Below are 22,761 nucleotides of genomic sequence, written 5' to 3'. Positions count from 1 at the left end.
GCGATGTTCAATATGCATATGATGAATGAACTGAATCAATAAAGAAACGATTTCCTTTATCTAAAGAAACCCCCTAGAGCATCCAGTGACCATAGGCCACATTTTAAGAACCACCTTTGTACTTTTATTCCCATTGCAATCAATTAGAAATGCTTGATTTTTATCTTCTCTCTTTTTTCCCCCCCCTAAAATGTCAGCAGATGTAGCTTAAGTAGTTCTAAAATCTTGCTTTTCATGTTTGATATATCCAAGTACTATGCAATAATGACTGTTTATCATTATTTTATGCTGTACATCTTCTATTATTTTATATGAACTATTAACATGTAAAAATTAACATTTTTGGTATATATAATATTTAGCTGCTGCTATATAGCATAATCTACTGGGAATACAGAGACAAATGAGAATAATCTACTCTAAATGGCTCACTGCTTAGTAATGGTCATTTTCAGAGAGGCTCATCAATAATCCTATATAATAAAGATGTAATATGCAAATTGACCATCACTCCAACACACAAGATGGCCACCCCCATGTGGTCAAAGATGGCTACCCCAAGTGGACACAAGATAGCTGTCACAAGATGGCCAGCAGTGGAGGGCAGTTGTAGGTAATCAGGCTAGCAGGAAGAGAAGGCAGTTGGGAGGGACAAGGCCTTCAGAGGAAGGCAGTTACAGGTGACCAGGCTGGCAAGAGAGGACAGTTCTGGGTGATCGAGCCAGCAGGTAAGGGCAGTTGGGGGCAACGAGGCCTACAGGGAAGGACAGTTAGGGGTGACCTGGCTGGCAGGGGAGGGCAGTTAGGGGCAATCAAGTCAGCAGGGGAGCAGTTAGGCATCAATCAGGCTGGCAGAAGAGTGGTTATGGGAAATCAGGCAGGCAGGCAGGTGAGTAGTTGGGAGCCAGTAGTCCTGGATTGTAAGAGAGATGTACAACTGCCTGTTTAGGCCCTGCTGGGATTGGGCCTAAACAGGCAGTAGGACATCCCTTAAGGGACCTACAGGTTGGGACCTTCAGGTTGAGACCGCTAGCAGGGTCACTTAAGACCATCGGAAAACACAGATATTTACATTACGATTCATAACAGTAGCAAAATTATAGCTATGAAGTAGCAACAAAAATAATTTTATGGTTGGGGATCACCACAACATGAGGAACTGTATTAAAGAGTTGTGGCATTAGAAAGGTCCTAGTCCAATAGGAGCACAAATGTAAACAAATACATGTGAATATCCTATAGTAAATGCAAAAAGTAAAAATAAACAGAAGTAACATACAGGAGAGCCTGATGACCTCTGTGTCAGTTGTAATCCACCAAGAAGGAAAGGTAAAGATGGGATTTGATGTACAAGAAGTTTATTTTGGAGAATCACTCAAGAAAGATAAAAGAAGCAGGAAAAGATAGGGAGAGTCTTCAGGCCTCAACACAATATACATTTTAAAAGGAAAGAGGAAAATAATGATTGGGTAGAAAGGACATTATTGCAGCACAGTTCTATAAAATTCTTAGCCAGGCTGATGAGCAAAGGTTTTGCATTAGAGAAATTTGTCACCCAGCAGGCAGGAAGGGGCTGACACTAATTTAACACTGCTGTTGTGTAGGGGTATTGGCTGTGCCCTAGGTAGGTTATCCCAGCACTCTATGAGACTAACTGCAGTGTGTTTTGTGATAGGATCAGTGATCCCCATCATCACAGTTCATAGATCACCTTCCCATAGTTCTTTCAATGTAAAGTGAGTCCCCTGACAATGAGGCTATACAGAAAAAACACTGGCATTCTAAGATGCAAGTGACAGTATGTTGGAATTGTGACTGAGGAGTTTTCTCACCTCATGAAAAAGTGCCCATTTGGGGGTTCAGAATTAGACTCTGCTTCTAGCATATTGAATATTCAATCATTTATGTCTTGATTGACTTTGGTGAGTGGCATTTCATTACATTGAGCTTATGCATGGCATAGATATATAGATAATTAAATAGGCACATAGGTAGATATAGATATATAAATATTCAGTGATATATATATATATATATATATATATATATATATATATATATGAAATGGGACATGTTTTAATAGTGATAATTCTATAAATGCATATATAATAAGTGTCTAAAAAACAGAATAATCTAAAATATGAAAAAACTATTATTACCAAATAAAAAGACACTCATGAATATATTTCAGGCAAATAGTAGTAATCCAATAAATGGAAAATAAAATAATATGAAATTTTAAAAATGTTCAAGTTGCATGTGTTTTCCCAAATCACCACTTAAAAACCCGCCTTCACAAGCAGTATTATAAGCAGTCTCTTAAGGACCCATCCAGAGTAAAGAGTTGTTTTAGAACGTGCAATGCAATAGCACATTTTATTCTCAGAGGAACAGAGCTTCTGGAACCAGTGACACCTATGGGATCTAGTTAGTAGAAAGATTGTCATAAACAAAAGTAGCATGAGGACCATTTGTTCACCTAGAAACATGCAAGGTACAAATAGTAAAACACTATTGATATCATCAGAAATCAGCTGAGGTCAGAAAGTGTTTCAGGAACCAAATGCCAAAAAGATGTCATAACATAATTTTCACAAGTAGTTCGTCCATTGGGGGGGAAAAAGCAGTCAATTTTATTTAAAATAGCATTCTTTCTAGTGCTATAAGTAACATAAATTTCATCATCTACCAAAGAATATCTTTATTTTCAAGTTGAGAGCACTTATATACTATCATTTATGAAGTTAAAGATAAAAGAACTGTTCTTTTTATGAAGAGGTGTCCAATTTCATAAGGAAATTACTACTATTATAATTTATTTTCCAGTAGTCAGGTTGTTATCTCAAGTTATTAGAGCACATTTGCCTTGAAGATGTTGTTTTTATCCACTGGCATTTATAGAATATAAGATGATCATGTAACTGACACTGTAAGATGTTAGCAGCACCCACTATTAATTACTTGCCTATAATGTGTGCATATAATTTAACTTCTGGAGGAGAGAATTAATATTTATTGAGAGCTAACTTTGTAAGAGCTCTGCTAAGCATTTTATGTACAACTTCTTATGAAATCTTTAGAGCTTCATGAAACATGCATTCTTCTTATTCTAAAGATGAGAAAACCATGGCCCAGGGACTCTGGGTAAGTGGATCAGGGCATAAGGCTACTAAATGGCTGACTTGGGATTGAAGTCTTGTTCATCATTATGCCATATCACATGATGCATTTTTAAAAATATATTTTATTGATTTTTTTTTCACAGAGAGAAAGGGAGAGAGATAGAGAGTTACAAACATCAATGAGAGAGAAACATTGATCAGCTGCCTCCTGCACACCCCTTACTGGGGATGTGCCCATAGCAAAGGTACATGCCCTTGACCAGAACCGAACATGGGACCCTCAGTCCTCAGGCCAACACTCCATACACTGAGCCAAACCGTTTTTTGGCCATGATGCATTTTTTAAAAAATTTAATGTGTTTTTATATAATTAAGGTAGAGGAAAAGAGAGAAACATTGATAAGAGAAACATTAACCAGCTGTCTCCTGCACGCCCCCAACTGAGGATCCATGATACAATTTTAAAACATGACAAATATATTGTTACCCCAAATCCCAATTATAAAATATTGTACCATTTTAGCAAATCAAATAGTAATTGACAAAATATGTTTAAATATATTTTAAATAATGCTGAAACTAGAAGTAGGGGATACAGCAGTGTCCTTATTTTCAAGAATCCTTAAATTCAATACTTACTTCTGCATGGTAGAGATGATTTGCAAAGTGGTTGCAAAGATAACCTCTGGATATACGCAAGTGTACACATCCTGTTCTCTGTGCTTTCAGCAAAGTTTATGCCTGTAGACCTGAAGACATTCCTTGATAGTTATGAGAAGGAAAGCTCTGCCACAGGGTCATGTCAGCAAAGAAGAAAGAATCCCTAACAGAGAAACTATAATGAACTATTATATAAAAGAAAAGCCAAGTAGTAGTCTATGTTAATGTATTCACATACCTGCCATGTATCTGTCAAAATAATGTCAAAATGTTTTCATGAACATTATTACATTGAGTGATACAGTGCAAATCTTAATGTCTTCATTGTGGAGTGAAGTATTGTTAAAGGCTCAAATTAAGCAATTCAGCAGCCCAATCTTGTTAACCCTATGCAGTGTGACTCCATAAATCACCTTATTGTCAATAAAGAATACAAATGGCATTTTTATTAAAAAAATATATTTTTATTGATTTTTCACAGAGAGGAAGAGAGACGGATAGAGAGTTAGAAACATCGATGAGAGAGAAACATTGAGCAGCTGCCTCCTGCACACCCCCTACTGGAGATGTGCCTGCAACCAAAATACATGCCCTTGGCTGGAATCGAACCTGGGACCCTTCAGTCCGCAGGCCGACACTCTATCCACTGAGCCAAACCGGTTTCGGCATAAATGGCATTTTTAATTGACAATAAATTTAACAACTCATTTTGGTCAAAAATATTAACTAAAGTGCAAGAAAGATCAAAATGTGAAGAATATCACTTAAAAAGCGGGTTGATTTTTGTAAGGATCAATGAAGGAATATAGTCTTATGTACAATAATGAAAGGAGTTTTAGAGACAGGACAGGCAGTTTCAGGGAAAGGGGATCCATGGGAGAGGAATGTACATGTGAAGGGAAGGGGACAGTTCCAAGATGCCAGAATGCTTATCGGACTTTCACAGAGGATAGAGAAATGCTACAAGAGGAAGTCATACATTCACAGAGGATAGAGGAATGTTGCAAGATAAGGGAGACAGAAAGAAGGAGGGACCCAGTGAGCTCTGAACTTTTGAAACTGAAACTATTGAAAGGAGTTTTTAAGGGTAAAATAGGCAGGTTTGGGGAGTTTTGGGAATTAAGGGATCCTTGGAAAAAGCACAGGGCTACAGAGCTGCAGAAGGTACATTTCCATGGAATAAGGAAGCTGGGAGCTGCAGAAGGTATACATTTACAGAATTAAGGGAAGGAAGCCCCTTATTCAGAGAGGGAAGAGGAACGTCCAAAGGAAATAGGAGAACAAGAAAGGAGAAGAAGAGGGGAAGCTCCCATACCTCACGTGAAGTTTGAGCTCTGGAGTTGCTATAGTGACCCAATCAGAGGGGATAGTGACCAACCAGAGGAGATGTCAGGGCACAAAGAACTACAGCCTTTATAAACTATAGAAAAAAGGGACTTAGTGGGACTCTTCCCCTCCCCATGTAGGAATATATGCTTATTTCTCAATAAATTTCCAACTTTTACTATACTACCATTTGTCTGTGGTTTCATTCTTCAATGCCACTAGAAAAGGATCCAGGAATAATCCTGCCCAGAGGAACATCATAGGTTCCAGCTCAATTTTTGCATTTCACTATGCAGCAGTGACCAAAGAGGAAAGCACAGGGGTCCTAAATCAAGAAAGGGTCCAATTAGAAAGGGTCATGTTCAGAGAAGAGTTGCAGCCTTTATAAACCCAGAGACAGAAGATATTTTTATTTTAATTTATTTATTTATTTATTTATTTATTTATTTATTTATTTATTTTACAGAGAGGAAGGGAGAGGGACAGTGAGCTAGAAACATCGACCAGCTGCCTCTTGCACACCCCCTAACGGGGATGTGCCCACAACCAAGGTATATGCCCTTGATCGGAATCGAACCAGGGACCTTTCAGTCTGCAGGCTGATGCTCCGGTTTCAGCCAGAAGATATTTTTAGATTGATTTTATTTTCTTCCCATTAGAGAGAGAGAGAGCAGGCTTTCTCATTTGGGGACCTTTCCCTAGGAGGGTCCTCTTGGGACCCCTGCCCTGGGAGAGTTTGTATACACTTACAATAAACTTCTGCATTTAAAAAAATTCTTTTACACCACAAGTTTATTCTTCAAACTTCGAGGGGCAAGAACCCACAAGGTTCTCTTTGACTCGAACCCCACATATCAATGACATACATTTTATGGGATTGAAATAATAATCTCATATATATATAAAGTATGCAAATTAAGACTCATCACTCTTTCTCGTGAAGTTCAGAAAAGTTAAATTTTGATATCCCTTTTTTGCTTTCACTTCTAAGACACTGTTTTCCTTTCATTAGCACCTTCATTTATTTTAGTTTCCACTTCTATTGTTGTGGCAGCAATTCTTCAAAAGTCCTAGGAGAGCCAAGAGTCAGCACTCAGAGGAACCGGGAAAGAAAACCTTTATTATGCAGAGCTGCTAGTCCAGGGGACTCTGATCCAAAGCCTGAACTGACAATGCGGAAGATTTTGATATATATATCTTCTTGTGGTGGGCCCTTCTGAGTAGGCTTTAGAATGGGGCTTGTATAATTGAAAAGGAAAACCCCTATTCTGTATAAAACAAAACAAGACTGCTGTTTGGAATTTTCTGCTGTTTTTCTTAGATGGACTCTTATTCTAAAAAAATAACTTTGCTTTCTAGCCTGCTTTATCCTGTTTGAATAATGATGAAGATAAACTTAGCTGTATGACCTTCTAGGCCAGAGACTAGATATGCCCATAATTTCAATACCATGCCAGGTGCATTTTTAATTGGATAGAACTGTGTTGTTTGCAAGGCCAGCAGCGAGATAACCACTAAGTGCACGAAGGGTTGGCTCTTTAATAAAAAGGGAAGTTCTACTTATAGCCTTGCTTAGAATTTGAATTTATTTTCTCTAATCCCACAGCGGTGATTAATGTGAATCTCCAAACTCTCCTGCATTGTTTGATTGTTCGGGATCTCTGTAACATAATTACTGTTTAATTAGATACTGAACTAGGCTGTAAGCCCCCAAAGCTGCCCCCCTATTTTCCTTCACACTATAGGTCAGCATATTAAAGGTTGGCTTATTCCTGTAAAAAGAATTAACTTTGAAAAGAAAATCATAGTAGAAAAATAAATATCTGATAGAAGTTTTACACAAATAAAAGCATTAGCACCTGTCTTAGTTCCTCAGATTATATAGTTTATAGCTTAATATGTCTTATGAATAAGAAGTTAAATGTTAACTATCTTCAGCTTGTTATTTTTATGGTCTTTATAAAGTATATTGCATGTACTAAAATCATGGTTACAATATATTTATTCCATGTGTTAAATTTATATTCAAGTTCCTTGCAATTGATCAAGAATACCATCTTGGACAATAGTTCCTGCTCAAGTTACTAAGGTTTTTCCATGAAAACTAGACAAAAAAATAAAATAAACAAAAACCTTTATATCCAGTTTATTCTTATCTTGCTTAAATTTGTTGTCCTTTGATCTGCAAAATGTAGTATTTGTTAAGAGGAGGAAAGGCAAAGTATGAGACTTACTTTACTGGATTTACACATTGGTCACTTTGTTCTCCTAAAACAATTCATTTCTCCTTAATTTCGTGCCTGCAAATATACTCTCCGAGTACACTGTTTCATATCGCTGTTTCTTTCTCAGATCTTTCTCTTCCATTTTTTACCTTACCTTAGCTTAGGAGAGATAGCTGGTCTTTGCCTTTGTCTTTTGAAAGGTAACCACTAAACCTGGAAAGTCCTGCCTGATAGGGGTTCGCCTGGGGGCTTTGGACAGCCAGACCGTAACAGTATGACTCAGGGTGGGGCTCTGAGCCACACAGTGCAATCTGTGGGATTTGAGAAACAATGTGGTGTAGAGTGGGGGCTTTGGGCTGAAAACTGAGACAAGCCCCTTCTTTGATCAACTATCCCTACAAGACAGCCCTGATCAGGACAACAGCTACCTGATTAGCTATGGATACAAGGGTTCAGCAAACATCAACAAAAGCATCCCATGGGAACTGATCAACTATAGATAACTTTAAAGTAATGAATATTGTATAGTTATTGGTATTATTTGAAAACTTCATTACACATCTTTTATATCAGTAAAATTTATAGTAAATTTATATACTAATATACACGTGTGTTTTCTTCGTTTTTTGTTTTTTTAAGGAAGTCTGTTAAACCTTTACCAGTGCACCAACAGCTACTTATTGGAGTTCCTATTTGTTCCTCTGGTAGGCAGTTAGAGGCTAGACAGACATGAGCAGAGCAAGGATGATGAGCCGGGTACATAAGGTCACCAGGGTGGAAAGTAAGGGACAATGGGAGGGTGGGACCTCGTCCCCAGAGTGACCTTTCCTCCTCTAGTGTTACAGAAAACCAGAGAAAAACCAAGCAATCAAGCAATACTTCGAGAGATGGAGTGACATTTATTACGTGCGGGCCCAGAGGAAAATGTATCTCAAATTCTGGGCCCCAACATGGAGGAACTTTCCTTATTTATATGTTTTTACCTTATTTGCCTCTCAAATATGGGGTGTTTCTGGTCCCTTTTGCAAGTTCTTAAAGCGCCCCTATGTGCTGGGGCCTAGAGGCTGTAACCAAAGGCCTGGCCTGGTGCCAGCACTGATAATTTCATCTGGGGAAGGTTTAATGGCCTCTCTGAAGTGGGAGTAGTTTTATTTTCCTTATTATTTAAGCAAGCAAGCATTTACAGAAGCCAAATAGCAGGGTTAAAATTTCGAACAGCAGTTTTTATATAAGATGGATGCTTCACTAGCATACCGCTGGTCATGCAGGTAGGACTCCTGACCTTTCTCCCTAGAGATAACGTCTAGATCTCAGTTGTATTTCAGCTCCAGGCCCAGAGCAGCAACAAACCAGCCACAGCTGCGCTCGGTACCAGCTACATTGGGTAATAAACCCCTGCCCTGGCACCCACCAATCAACCAGCGGAGACCACAGGCCTGAAAGGACACACCTGGAAAACCGCTGAATAGTCTATTGAGATCTTCCCCTGGGACCCCCTAAACTCTCCACATGAAAAACTCTTAGGCTGCCGCTCCTGGGAGCATGAATGAGACTTCTGAAAACTAAGTCCTTGAGGAATATTACTATTGTATATGTAAAAATAGAATATTCATTTGTGTCTAGTCAAGTACTTAATATATTTTATTAATACGTGATATAAGTGATTGTGTTTCCCTAGGCCAGTGGTCAGCAAACCCCTTGAGTGTGGCTCTTCCACAAAACACCATGTGTGGGTGCACATGTACAGTGAGAGTGAAACTTCATGGTCCACGCGCAGTATTCAGTTTCGGCCTGGGCAAGCCTATTCTGAAGAAGTGGCGTTAGTTAGAACACTGTAGGGGCCAAAGAGCCGCATGTGGCTCGTGAGCCGCCATTTGCTAACTTCTGCCCTCGGCAGACGGGCTCTCTGGATGTTTGACAGAGTTAAAGAATGAATTCACGAACAGAAAGTGGTATAGCAAAGGTGGACATTTGTTAAATGTGGCTGGGTGGGGCGAGATGCCTGCTATGAGGGAGAATGCAGGGGGCAAAGGGAGCTAGCCACAGGAGCAGTGCACCGGCTGGAGCGAAGACTGAAGGCTCTGGCCAGAGCGAAGGCCTGGGTCCCAGGTGCTGGAGGAAAACTGTTACGCCTACTTCGTGATCCCCAAGAACCACCAGGGAGCCGAGTGTATTTTGTCCAGCCCAGGGGTTTTACTCCGGTGGTGATGTCACTGCTTTGGCTGACCCTGATTGGTTGGGTGAGGGCTAGGGTCCAGTTACTTATTTTCCCGGAATAAGACGACTTTTGAAATGAAAAAAAGTCAACTGAAAATCAGGGGCAAAAGACCAAAATTGCACAAAAATTACCTGCAGATCTTGAAGGTAAAGTAAGTCTTTTCTTTGAAGTGGGGGGTAGTCTTATACAGCGGATATAGGCCTAAACCTATGTTTTAACTGTAAAATTAGGGGGCCGTCTTATACGTCGGAAAATACGGTACACAAAATGGAGGGTAACTCCACCCTGCCTCACAGTGGAGTCAGTTTATCCTCGCCCCGCCCTGCCCTCTCAAAACCAGTGCCATCAGCCTGGGGAAGGAAGTTCTATTGCACAAATCTTCATGCAACAGGCCTCTTGTTATAAATAAAAATAGTTTTAATAGTAGATGCTAGTGACCTTGAATCTACTTTTTCAGACCACATGGTTAAGCCTTCAGCATGCACATATACTCATACATTATCATACATATTTATTAAAAGTTTATAAATAACAGTAATAAAAGCATCATGATGTTAGCAGTTAAGAATTTGAAAGAGAAATAAACTGAGGCACAAAATATTTAGAATCTATAAATTACCCAAGTGATCAATAACAGCAGAAGTGAAAAACTCATCATTAATAATCAAATTTAAATTCCCATTTAAAAAATTAGATGTCTTTAATCTAAAGTTCTCCTAGGATTTAACTATAATAATTCTAATTACATTACTAATTCAAAAATTAATTAATTACATGCCTTAAGAAGGCCGGCGGTATTAGCCCTATTATACCGTTCCAGTTGGCTGTAACTAAGTAACAAACCAACCCAAAACCTTAATGATATAACTAAACAGCTTTATTATGCTCCAGACTTCAAGGAACAGAAGGGATAGTTTGATTCTGGTCTGCCACGTCTGAGGTCTTGGGTGAGAAGACTAAAAACCTGGAGAGAATCACTCCGGAGTAGTCTTCACATACAAGCCTGGAGCTGCTGCTGTCTGTTGGCTGGGAGCTGAGGAAAACTGCATGTGCCTTCTTCACGTGGTCCGGGCTTCATCACAACTTGGTGGCTAGGTTCCTCAAGCACCTCAAGATGACCAGGCATAAGTTAGATCATTGCTAACGACCTGTAGTCACAAGTCAATTCAAATCCAAAAGGGGACAACTTCAGCCCCCCTCTCATTGAGAGTGTCAACTTCGCGGAAACCGGTTTGGCTCAGTGGATAGAGCGTTGGCCTGCGGACTGAAAAGTCCCAGGTTCGATTCCGGTCAAGGGCATGTACCTTGGTTGCAGGCACATCCCCAGTAGGGGATATGCAAGAGGCAGCTGGTTGTGTATCTCTCTCATCGACGTTTCTAACTCTCTATCCCTCTCAATTCCTCTCTGTGTAAAAATCAATTAAAAAAAAAAAAAAATATATATATATATATATATATATATATATATATAGAGAGAGAGAGAGAGAGAGAGAGAGAGAGAGTCAACTTCATCTTGGAAGAAGAGCATGTAGGGAGATGAAGTGGCAACTTTCTTGGGAAATACACTCTTCCCCATTTACTAGTAAGCTGAGGAGAAGCAAGTAGTAGATTTTTGGGGTAGATTTTCAAAATGAATAAATGCAAACTTAATGAATATGAACCTGACTGTACTTTTTATAAGGTTTTTGCTTTTTTTTCTGAAGCCACAGTGAATCTTAGAGATTAGTCCAAACAAAACAAGTGAATCGCTAATAAATGGAAAGGCAACCCCAGAGAGTGGGCAGAGCACAGATTCTGACATCAGATCGCTGAGTCCATTCCTGAGCAAACACTCACTACCTGTATGACCTCAGGCAAGGTAACCCTTCAGTGTCTCCGTTTCCTCCTCTGTGGGCTATGATAATGTCCGATAACTCACGATGGGAATTCAATAAGTTAATATTGTATAGAATAGTGCTAGAAACATATTATGCACTGTAATCTGGAAAATTAAAAACCTCACATTAACATTTATATATCTGAGCAGCAACAATCCTCACATAGTCTTTGTGTTTTTAATCTTATGCACTAGTTTTTCTCTCTGCAAATCACTGCCCAGAAGTGCAAACTGGGCCTTCTGATTTGGCAAAGGTATCATCAGTAGCAAGTCCTACAGAGACCTCCCCAAAGCAGTTATATTGTAGTTAATGAGTTAGCCCAAACGCTTCCAGTGGTGGAAAACATGGAAATAGTTAAAAAAAAAAAAGAGCACAGTTATGTTGTCTAGCCTGATTCTCTGATAAAATTCATAAGTATGCAGGCAGGAGTAAGAGAGAGAGCATCTATTTATTCTCCTCTAAAGTAGTGACAAGAATCCCTCTACTGGTGAATTTGCAATTAAAATATTCTCTATCCCACACACAAATATTCAGCTTTATCTGCTGTCTGCACTCTGTCCATTACCTAAACCTTGTGGAAATAAATGACATTCCCTGTGCCACCATTCCTTCACATAAATTGTCATTTTAAGTGGCAAGAGATTAAGAAAACTCTGAATAGTGAGTTTTCCGATATTTCCAGAGTAAATAAATTGCAGTAAGAAAAATTAACTTCCTCTATCAGAGTAATGTTATCAGTAATCCTGCCTAAATTGAGAGCAACACCATCCATGGAACTACACAGAAACATTACAGAATATATTTAGGATTCAAATTTCTACTGACTACTATTTCGCCCAAACATTTATTGTCAAAGGAGAAAGGAAGGGTTTTCATCTCAGTGATGTATAAAAATGAAACTGAGGCAGAGCCACAGAAGGGAGAAGAATATTTTTTGAAAACTGTTGTTCTCTATGGACTCAAACATGCAACAGCAAGCAAAAGAATCATTTTTAAAGAAAATATATGCTCTCTAAAAAAATCCTCAATCCTTTAAATAACTGTATCTGAGGAATGTATAATGAGCCAGCACTTACAAGACACTGAGTATAAAAACAACTAAAACTTACAAACTCACGGAGCACACAGTCCAGTGAGGAAGATATTTAGGAATCAATAACCTCAAATGGTCACAAAACTGAAGATCTGGCCTTGGCCCATGTGACTCAGTTGGTTGAGTGCCCCCATGTATCAAGAGGTCATGGTTTGATTCCCCGTCAGGGCACATGACTGGGGCTGTGAACCCATTCCCCGGTAGGGATTGACAGGAGGCAGCTGATCAATGTTTCTCTCTCTCTTGCCCTCTCATATCCTCTCTCTAAAATCAATAGATAGATACATAGATATAGATAGATAGATATCTTACCTAATAATAGACAAACATGTAAATTGACCATACCTCCACTATGCCCACAGCCAATCAGAGTGAGTATGCAAATTAGAAGGCCAAAGATGGCAGCCACCCACCTGCTTTAGGCGTGGAGTGGCTAGGCGAGGCAGGACGCCTGCTATGAGAAGGAGGTTGGGGGTGGTGGTGAAGGGATCTATAGGAGTAGAGTGCCCCAGCAAAGATAAGACTACAGACTCTAGAATCTGCAGTGAAGACAAAGATGGCAGATTATGGCCTGAGTCTGCAGCAAAGATGAAGAAGGCAGACTCTGGCTGGAGTGAAGGCCTGGGTTCCGGGTGCTAGAGGCAAACCTGTGCTGGAAGCCAAGAGAAGGAAGGCCTATTGCAGGAATCTCTTTGTGCAACAGGCTATACACACACACACACACACACACACACACACAGATCTGGTAAAAGTTGCAAAGTACATTTAATAGAGGGGATTTGCTCTAGCAAGGGATGTCAGAAAAATCACTTGAGAGGTGAGATGTGGTTGGCTGGGTTGTTCCAGCAGAGTGAAGGGTATGACCAAAAGCCTCAGCAGTGTAGGGAGCTGGGTGTGCTGAGGCCCTGGGAATGCCCATGTACAATGAGTTCCTAGAAGATGTCAGGTGGTCTGTGGGGCTCACTGAGACTGTAAGGTAGGGAGGCACCAAGAGGTGCAGTTAGTTGCTATTTGTATAATCTCCTTAAATGAACTAAATATTTCTTTGGTGATGGTGAATTTTGCAGTGCCTTTGGGACACTGTGCTCCTAGATATAAAAATCTATGTTGCAATTGTTTTTCTTCTTCTGAAGTTCAAGTCTTTAAAGTTCAGGAGGGAATAAGAGATGTGAGGAGATCAGTAATGAGATTGTTATGCTCTATGAAGAAGTAAATTAAAATATGTTTTAGGCAGTTGAGATGGCAAGACGTATACTCAGAATTATCTTATCTTATCCTAAAACATTCTGAAAAGGAGTTTTTGGACTGGAACCGGATTCCTTGTCCGCCAGAATCGAAGAATGACTCCATGAACAGAAGGTGGTATAGCAAAGGTGAAGCTTTATTGAAGAACAAGTACAGACTCTCACATTGGAGAGAGGGAAAGAGTCCCACAGAATGGACTCAGACATGGAGAGTGGGAATGAGTCCCACAGAGTTCCTTTTCCCTGTGGCTTATAAAGGCTGCAGATCCCAGTGCCTTGATATCCCCTCTGATTGGTCACTATTTCCTTGGCCTGGTTACTATAGTAACTCCTGGGCTCAAAGGTCAAACCTCACATGGGACATATGAAGTTCTCCCCCATCCCTTCCTTATTGTTTTCCTGTTCCCTTTGGGCTTTCTTCTCCTTCTGGATGAAGGGCTTCCTTCTCTCTATTTTGTAAATATAGGCCGTTTGCTGTTCCAAGTTCCTGCATTCTATGGAAATGTACCTGTTGCAGCTTTCAGCTTCCCTATTCTATGGAAATTATACCTTCTGTTGCTCTGCAGCCCTGTGCTTCCTCTGTGGTCCCCTTAATTTCCAAATTTCCTAAGCCTGTCCTATTTTACCCCTAAAATTCCTGTTTTACCTGGGCACCAAAAAATGTCAAAGTCATTACAAACTCTGTCTTATCCATTATTTCCAATATTCAATGGTTTCTTAAAAAGTTCTCAACTTATCTTTTTTTTCTTTTTGCTTTTAACAGTTAATGACCTCACTTGCCATTTCTTCTAATTTCATATCTTCAGACAAGAATGAAGTTTGGAAAGGGAAATCTGATTTGCAAGCCCATTTAAGTGTCCAAAATTACTAAAGCTTTGTATGGTGGGGGTAGTGTACTTCCTACCACTTCCAGAAATGTGCTAACATACTCAACCCAGAACACTTTTAATAAATCCAAATAAGAAAAACAAATAATTGAGAGTGAAGAAATAGTAAGTAGTAAAAGTATTTAGGTGCTTTTGTCAATAAAAAGTAAAACAAACTTGAGTCCACTACAAAAAAAGTATAAATAAACCCACTGAGGGCACAGCAATAATAGCTTTGTTATCCACCCCACCCACTCCCAATTATCCTATAAAATAAAGAGGCAATATGCAAATTGACCCTTACACCCTCATGTCACAAGATGGTTGCCCCCATGTTTTCACAAAATGTTGCCCCATATCATCACAAGATGGCCACCCCCCTGTTGTCACAAGATGGCTGGCAGTTGGGGGCAACCAGGCCTGCAGGGGAGGGCAGTTGGGGGTGATTGGGCTGGCAGGGGAGCAATTAAGTGTCAATCATGCCATTATGGGAGTGGTTAGGGGGTGATCAGACTGGCAGGCAGGCAAGTGGTTAGGAGCCAGCACCCGGATTGTGAGAGGGATGTCTGACTGCCAGTTTAGGCAGTTGGACATCCTCCAAGGGGTCCCAGATTGGACAGGGTGCAAGCTGGACTGAGTGACACCCCACCAGTGCATGTATTTTGTGCACCAGGCCTGTGTTAAGTAGATAGGTAACCTGAACACTTGAAGCTAGTCAGGTAAATAGTCTCTCTTTCTAAGTTTCTCTACATAAGAAATCTCCTCATAAAAAAAAAAAAAAAACAAAAAACAAAAACAAAAACAAAAACAAAAAAAACACACATAAAAAACTTGATCATACCACTCCTGTACTCAACATACCTACTCTAAAGGTCCTCTTGTGACCAAATCTCAACATGACCCTAGGCCAAACTTATAATTAACAAAAATGCAATTAGATTTCAAATGAATGCCTCCCTCCTCCTACCAGTTCTGAATTGCACCTTCTTTTAGGTTAATCAACCTAAATATTAATTTTAGTGATCACTGTTAATTTCTCACCTCAATGCAGATATATCAAATATAGAGAGTTATAGGGGGTTAATAAGAAATATGTTAATAAACCTGTTAAAAATTTCTAAGTTGAGTGACTAAGGAGAGAATCTTTTGTCACAATAGCCTGTTTAGCTTCTCCTGCTCCTTTCCCTGGGATATAACATTGGGTCTAACCAAGTCACTCAAGCCAAGGGACATTGCATTACAAGAGGACCTTAAGATCTAGTTCATCAAGCCCTTCAGCAACACCCGAGGCACCTGGTTCACCTCTCTGCAGACAAGATATACATAGAAATCACTGACTTAACTAAGCTCTCCAGTCCTGAATGAACAGTAATAACATAATTTTTAACATAATTTCTGTTCTGCCGTTTATTGTACCCCTTTCACCCTTCTAATAACTTCCTTTTATCATTACTATTAATAATTGACTCTTTTAGGAAGCTTTCTATAATCCCAATTCATTCAGAAAGAATTGGGAATTCCTTAACTTTGCAGAGCTCTTGTGACCAAAGGTCCTCTTGTGACCAAATCTCAACATGACCCTAGGCCAAACTTGTAATTAACAAAATTCAGACTTCTAGAAAAACAAACAAACATATTTTTTCTGTGTTTTAATTACTTTTCTTTTCTTTCTTTCTTTTTTTTTTTTTTTTTTTTTAGAAAGGGAGAGTGGAAGGGAGAGAAGAGACAGAGAGAGAGAAACATGCAACTGAGGTACATACCCTTAATGGGAATCAAACCCTTCAGTCTGTAGGCCGATTATCCATCTAACTAGCCAAACTGGGCAGGATTTAGTTGGCTTTTTATCTATCTTCTTCACTACACTGCATTTTTTTTTTTTCAGATTAAAGAGCCCCTTTTTTTTTATTTTCAAGAACTTGTAAATTTTATGCTCTGTAATCTTTTGGATGGATGAATGAATGGATAACGGACAATTTGTGATAAGACTGATGATAGTGGATGCTGTTACTGCTCACCTTGCCTCCTTTAACAGCGATGCCACCGTGCTTCCATCACACATTGCTGAAAGTGTTGGCCCTGATAACAATTCATACCTACCCCCTTCTCTTGAGAATTACATTGTTTCCATGCCCTTCAAATCTCAAACCTTGTCCAAGGTCTGACTTTGGGTAGAAAACTTGCCTCAAGGTGGAATTAACTCTACGGTGTAATTTGTGCTACACCATATCCCTCCTACATAAACCGAAACAAGTCTCTGAGTGAGCTATACTATGCTTAGACTCCACCCCCCCTCCTTTGCCCCCAATCTGATCCCCTTACTTCCCTGTTGCTGAGCACACTCCCGTAAGTAATCATTTGAACAACAATTCTTCATGTCTGGCTTTACTTCTAGAGAACTTGTCCTAATAGGATAGATAAATGAATGAATGGATGAATGCAGGATTGAATGAAGCAACACGTTGGGGAGTATATGTAAATATGAAAATCTATGAAGGCCAGGACTATAGGCAAGAATGTATCATGAATACTGGAGCTGCAGCTGAGCTGGAGCTGGTACAAATATAACAAAGTTCGGATGCAAAGATATCAGATACAAGCATAAAACTATCCTGAGGCTATTCTCAAAGCTTGATATATATCGATATATATATATATATATATATATATATATATATATATATATATGTTCAAATATGGGTCCAGACTCAATAAAAAGCTGGAATTTGAAAATACATAGCTTAGTAGGTCAGAATTAGATAGCACTTCCACAATAGAAGTAAAATACAGGACTCAGAGCCTGAATAATCCAGGCATATGGCCTAGGTAGTAGGCTCAGATCTTGGAAATATCCCATCTAGAGTAAAAACGAATTTAAATTATTATTTCTAATCACAACATGCAATGCTGCAACACTTCACTGAAGTAGTTTTATATCTGAACTCTTAATCCTTTTCAGTATCACAGTGTTAATCTGTAAATTTCCATTTAACCAACATAATTGTTGGAGTCAACAGACCCCTCTAACCCCCTAAAAGTGTTTGTGCTGTGAAGTAAAAGGCAGTTATGATACTCGATAGCAAATATACATATGGGTGTCTGTGTGTGTGACAAACACCTGTATATTTCACTGTTCTAGCCTTCCTTGTTAAAAAGACAGGTATGTTTGTTTTGTTTTATTTTCTTTTTGTTTTTCTGTATGCCCGCCTCTGCGCTTGCGCGCACGCGCGCGCGCGCGCGCGCGCACACACACACACACACACACACACACACACGCGCGCACACAAACACACAATCAAACCTTCCCAAGGGAGGACAGTCAGAGCTGCCTTTGTACAGGAACCGTATCGTTACTCTCACTGCTTTATCCCATGGGGGACATTTACATTTATAACGCCCCTTAGTAGAATTCTAACTGTAACTAGAGCAGCAAACAAGTTTTCTACAGAAAACTCAGATTTTCCAAAGTCAGTCTTGAATTTTAAACCTTGTTTGAATTTCATCTATAAATATTAAACCATTTCACAAGCAATCCCCATAATGAAACAAAATAGTGTCTTGTGACAAGCTAACAGGTTCATGCAAAATCCCAATTTTATACAGGGTAAATAATAAATAAACTAAATTCCTCTTATTAGGAATTTTGTGCAGAATGAATATATTGCAATTACTTAAAAAAATGCTCTTCCCACTGACAAGAGAATGAAATCTCCAGAAAATATAATAATTTAATTCAAAAAGGTATAACCAAAATATTCTAAATATTAACCTGACACTAGCTATCATTGATTTTAGTTATTTTTACCTGAAATATGTGTCTCCAAAATCCATTTAAAAAACTTATCAAAATTAAGTAACACCTGTATCACCTATTATATGATTCCACTAGGAAATATTTTCCACAAATTATTGCCAGGTTTGAACTTATCCTTCTTATAGAATTTCCAGTGCCTGAAATGCTGAAATTTCTCTGAAGGCAATATTCCCTGAAGACAAATAATATGTTTATGGCATTGATTGTGGTGGTGATTTAACAGATGTATATTTATCTCCAAACTCATCAGATTGTATACATTAAATATGTATTGCTTTCTGTGGATTTTCATACCTCAATTTTTAAAAAAAAATTAAGCTATATGCTCCATGCAAACAGAGAATGTCTGTTTTTTTTGCCACTAGATTCCAAGCAATTTCTCCCCAGTGACCTTTATCAGGCAAAACATTTTATTACCAAGCCATGAGCTTACAGGCTAAAGAGTTTAAACATATTAAATGAAAGAAAACTATTTAAATAACAGAGCATGAAACAAGATTATTGGAATATGTTAATAAATATATTTCTTTAATAAATATTTTCAAATGACAAGAGAGGACATTCATAAACCAAGACAGGAATAATAATTCATACAAATATAAAATAATTTATGCGTCCTATATAATAAAAGGCTACTATGCAAATTAACTGAATAGTAGAACAACCGATCACTATGACACACACTGACGACCAGAGGGCAGATGCTCAATGCAGGAGCCTCTCCCCTGGTGGTCAGTGTGCTCCCACAGGAAAGCACCTCTTAGCCAGAAGCTGGGCTCATGGCTGGCGAGTGCAGTGGTGGTGGTGGTGGGAGCCTCTCCTGCCTCTGTGGCAATGTTAAGGATGTCCAACTGTTGTCAGGGAGGGAGCCTAAGCTGTCAGTTAGACATCCTCTAAGTAGGGGTGTCAAACTCAATCAGAGAAGGGGCCAAAATCTAAAATCCAGCCTAAATCGCGGGCCGAATGGTTTACTGAACAGTCATAAACTGACAATGTCATAAACTGACAGCGGAGTGCAGTGATGACAGCGCGGTGCGGGCCACATTGCAAGGCCTGGCGGGCTGGATTTGGCCCGCGGGCCTTGTGTTTGACACATGTGCTCTAAGGGGTCCCGGACTGCAAGAGGGTGCAGGCTGGGCTGAGGGACCCACCCAAGTGCATGAATTTTGTGCACTGAGCCTCTAGTATTATAATGATTGAAAGAGAACAAAGAGATATGATACAATGAGGGGAAAAATCAGTGAACATGATGATAAATCACTGTAAAAAACTCTCTGAAAAGGCAAAAGAAATGATGAAAAGGTAGATGACATAAATATAAAGTTTATAAATTATTAAATAGAAATAGACAGAAGTAGAGGCCAATAAACATATAATGGAGCTCCTGAAGAGAGAAACAAAATAAACAAATACAGATAAACATTCATGCTCACATAGGAGGATACATTTCATAAAATGACAATAAATGTCAAAAATTAAAGAAAGATTAGAAATCTCAGGTTGAAATGACTCATAGAGTGCAAAGCATTTATATGAAGAAAAACTAAGGTACATTTATAAACTTAAAATGGAATAAAAGCTTCCAGAATAGAACAGATTACTAATAAAGCGATAAGGCTCATAGAGACATCAGAATTCTCAAGAGCAAAATCAACTGTTTTAAAAAAAATTGAATGATAATTTTAAAATGGTTGATGGAAGGTAAGCTTGAACCTAAATTATATATTCAGCTCAATTTGTGTTAGATATTTGAAAGCTCAGAAAATTAGTCACTAAAAGATCTGCTTTGAGAACACTATTGGGAAAATAATCTTACCTAATATTAGACATGTAAATAGACCTTACCTCTGCTATGCCCACAGCCAATCAGAGTGAGTATGCAAATTAGAAGGCCAAATATGGTGGCTGCCCAGCTGCTCCAGGTATGGAGTGGTCGGGTGGGGCAGGATGCCTGCTATGAGAGGGAGGGTGGGGGCCAAAGGGATCTACAGGAGCGGAGTGCTGCAATGAAGACAAGACTGCAGACTCCAGAGTCTGCAGTGAAGATGACAGACTCGGGCTGCAGTTTGAAGCAAAGACAAAGAAGGCAGACTCTGGCCTGAGCAAAGGCCTGGGTCCTGGGTGCCAGAGGAAAACGGGTGCTGGAAGCCAAGGGAAGGAAGGCCTATTACACAAATCTCTTCATGCAACAGGTCTCTAGTGAAATATATAAGTATAGGAAAATGATGAAGAAAGTATAAAAGTAAAAATAAGTAACTTTATAAATAGTCAAGTAAATATGTCTGTATATACATACATATATGCATATACACATATACATACAATATATGTTCAAAACACTGCAGAACAAAATTTTTAGGCAAAAGAAACAAGATGAGAGCTGGGGAAGATGGGATAACCTATATATATAAAAGCCTAAGCAACTGGCCGACCACCTGACAGACCAACCTTTTGACCATCCGACCAGTAGAGGCACACTGACCACCAGGGGGCAGACGCTCCCTACAGGAGTGGAAACTACAGGCATAGAAACATAGAACAGACTGACGAATCTCAGAGGGAAGGGGGGGAGGGCATATGGAAAGAGATTAACCAATGATCTTATATGCAGCATACTAGAGGATATGATATAAGTAGATGACAGATATGAAATGCCTTTTATGCCATGATAAAACAATATTTCATCTGAAGCCTTGGATAATTTAAGTAGAAAATGATTATGATTGTGTAGACACTTAAAAATAGTAATTGTTTTAGTAATCAGGATAGATTTTAGTTTTAGTGTGAGGGCTCTGGTGAGATTAGAGTTAAAAAGCCAATATGTTATGTTATGTTATGTTATGTTAATTATATTAATTATACTAATTATGTTAGTTACATTATTATAGCATGTTATGTTGTTATATTACATTATTATATTATTAAGATTGTTATTTACTCATTTTATTGATAGATGATGAGTCAAAAATTAGAGCAAAAAATGAGAATGAGTAGGTAAGTGACTAGGAGACCAGCTGGTTTAATAAATGGAGGAATATTAAAGACACTGACAAGGACAGATTAACATTAGAGGAGAAGGTATGGGGAGAAGATATTGAGGTTTTTTTTCTTAATATTTTTTAAGAAGCTGATTTGAGAAAGAGAGATTGGTGTGAGAGAGAAAGATCAGTTAGCTGCCTTCCACATATGCCCTGACCGGGGATCAAATCTGCAACCTAAATATGTGCCCTCACCAGAATCAAACTGGTTACATTTTGTTGCATGGGACAATGTTCCCACCAACTGAACCACACTGACCAGAGCTTGAGTTCTTAATTTGTGCTTTGTGCTTCTAATTCCTGTGGCATTTAAGTTGGTCAATAAGCCATCTTGAGGCTTATCGGACTGGTGCACATGTTAACTGCAAGTTTGAAAATATGAACAAAAGTGGATAATTACTATCATGGTAAAGACTGGGATTGGTCAGTAAGGAATGTGAAGCAAGAGGAGAATAATGGCATATGTGCATTCAGAATGGTTGCAAGTAGAACAACTAGAAAGAATGGATCGCTATGTATCACAACATCCACCCTACTGAAAAGTTAACTCCATGAGTTAGGGAATTTATCAGGTCCATTCCAGAGAACTTGGAACAATGCCTGAAACAAATAGCTTCCCAATATATTCATGTGCTGTCAAAGGAAGAAAAGAAGGAAGGAAGAGAGGGAGGGGGGGAGGGAGGGAGGGAGGGAGGGAGGGAGGGAGGGAGGGAGAGAATAAGGAAGCCAGATTTCTATAGGAAATTTTCAGAAATACGGATTTTATAGATATATGAAAAAGCACTCTTTGACTTTTTCCATTTTAACCTTTGGGGATATACACCTCTGTAATGTAGATATATAAGAGTTGCAACCTTAATTTTCTCCCTTGATGCTAGGTGAGTCATTATGAAAATAAAGGAACTATATGGGGAACATTCAGTTTTGGGAAGGAAATTACTTAGGGAGGACATTCTTAGTCTAGAAGCAAAAGGTGAGCAAGGCCTTCTATCCCACACACCAGAGCTCAACTAATTTATTTTTCTTTTAAAAAGTTTCTTTTACACTAAGTTATTTGATTAGTTTTATAATTCTCCTTCTCTATGCAAATAAGCTTATGACATTTTCTTAAAGGGATGTAAACCACAACTGAAACACAGTCCCTTTGAGTAAATTGAGGAAAATAATATGAAAGGACATTCTAAGGAATAAATTATGAATTTTAATTTCTATAGATACAGAAAATGTATGCCAAAACCTGTTTGGCTCAGTGGATAGAGCGTCGGCCTGTGGACTGAAGGG

This window comes from Pipistrellus hanaki (assembly GCF_964339955.1).
Source record: "Pipistrellus hanaki genome assembly, chromosome: 3".
Lineage (NCBI taxonomy): Eukaryota > Metazoa > Chordata > Mammalia > Chiroptera > Vespertilionidae > Pipistrellus > Pipistrellus hanaki.
The sequence above is the reverse complement of the archived record's forward strand: the minus strand, read 5'-3'. Positions refer to the sequence as shown.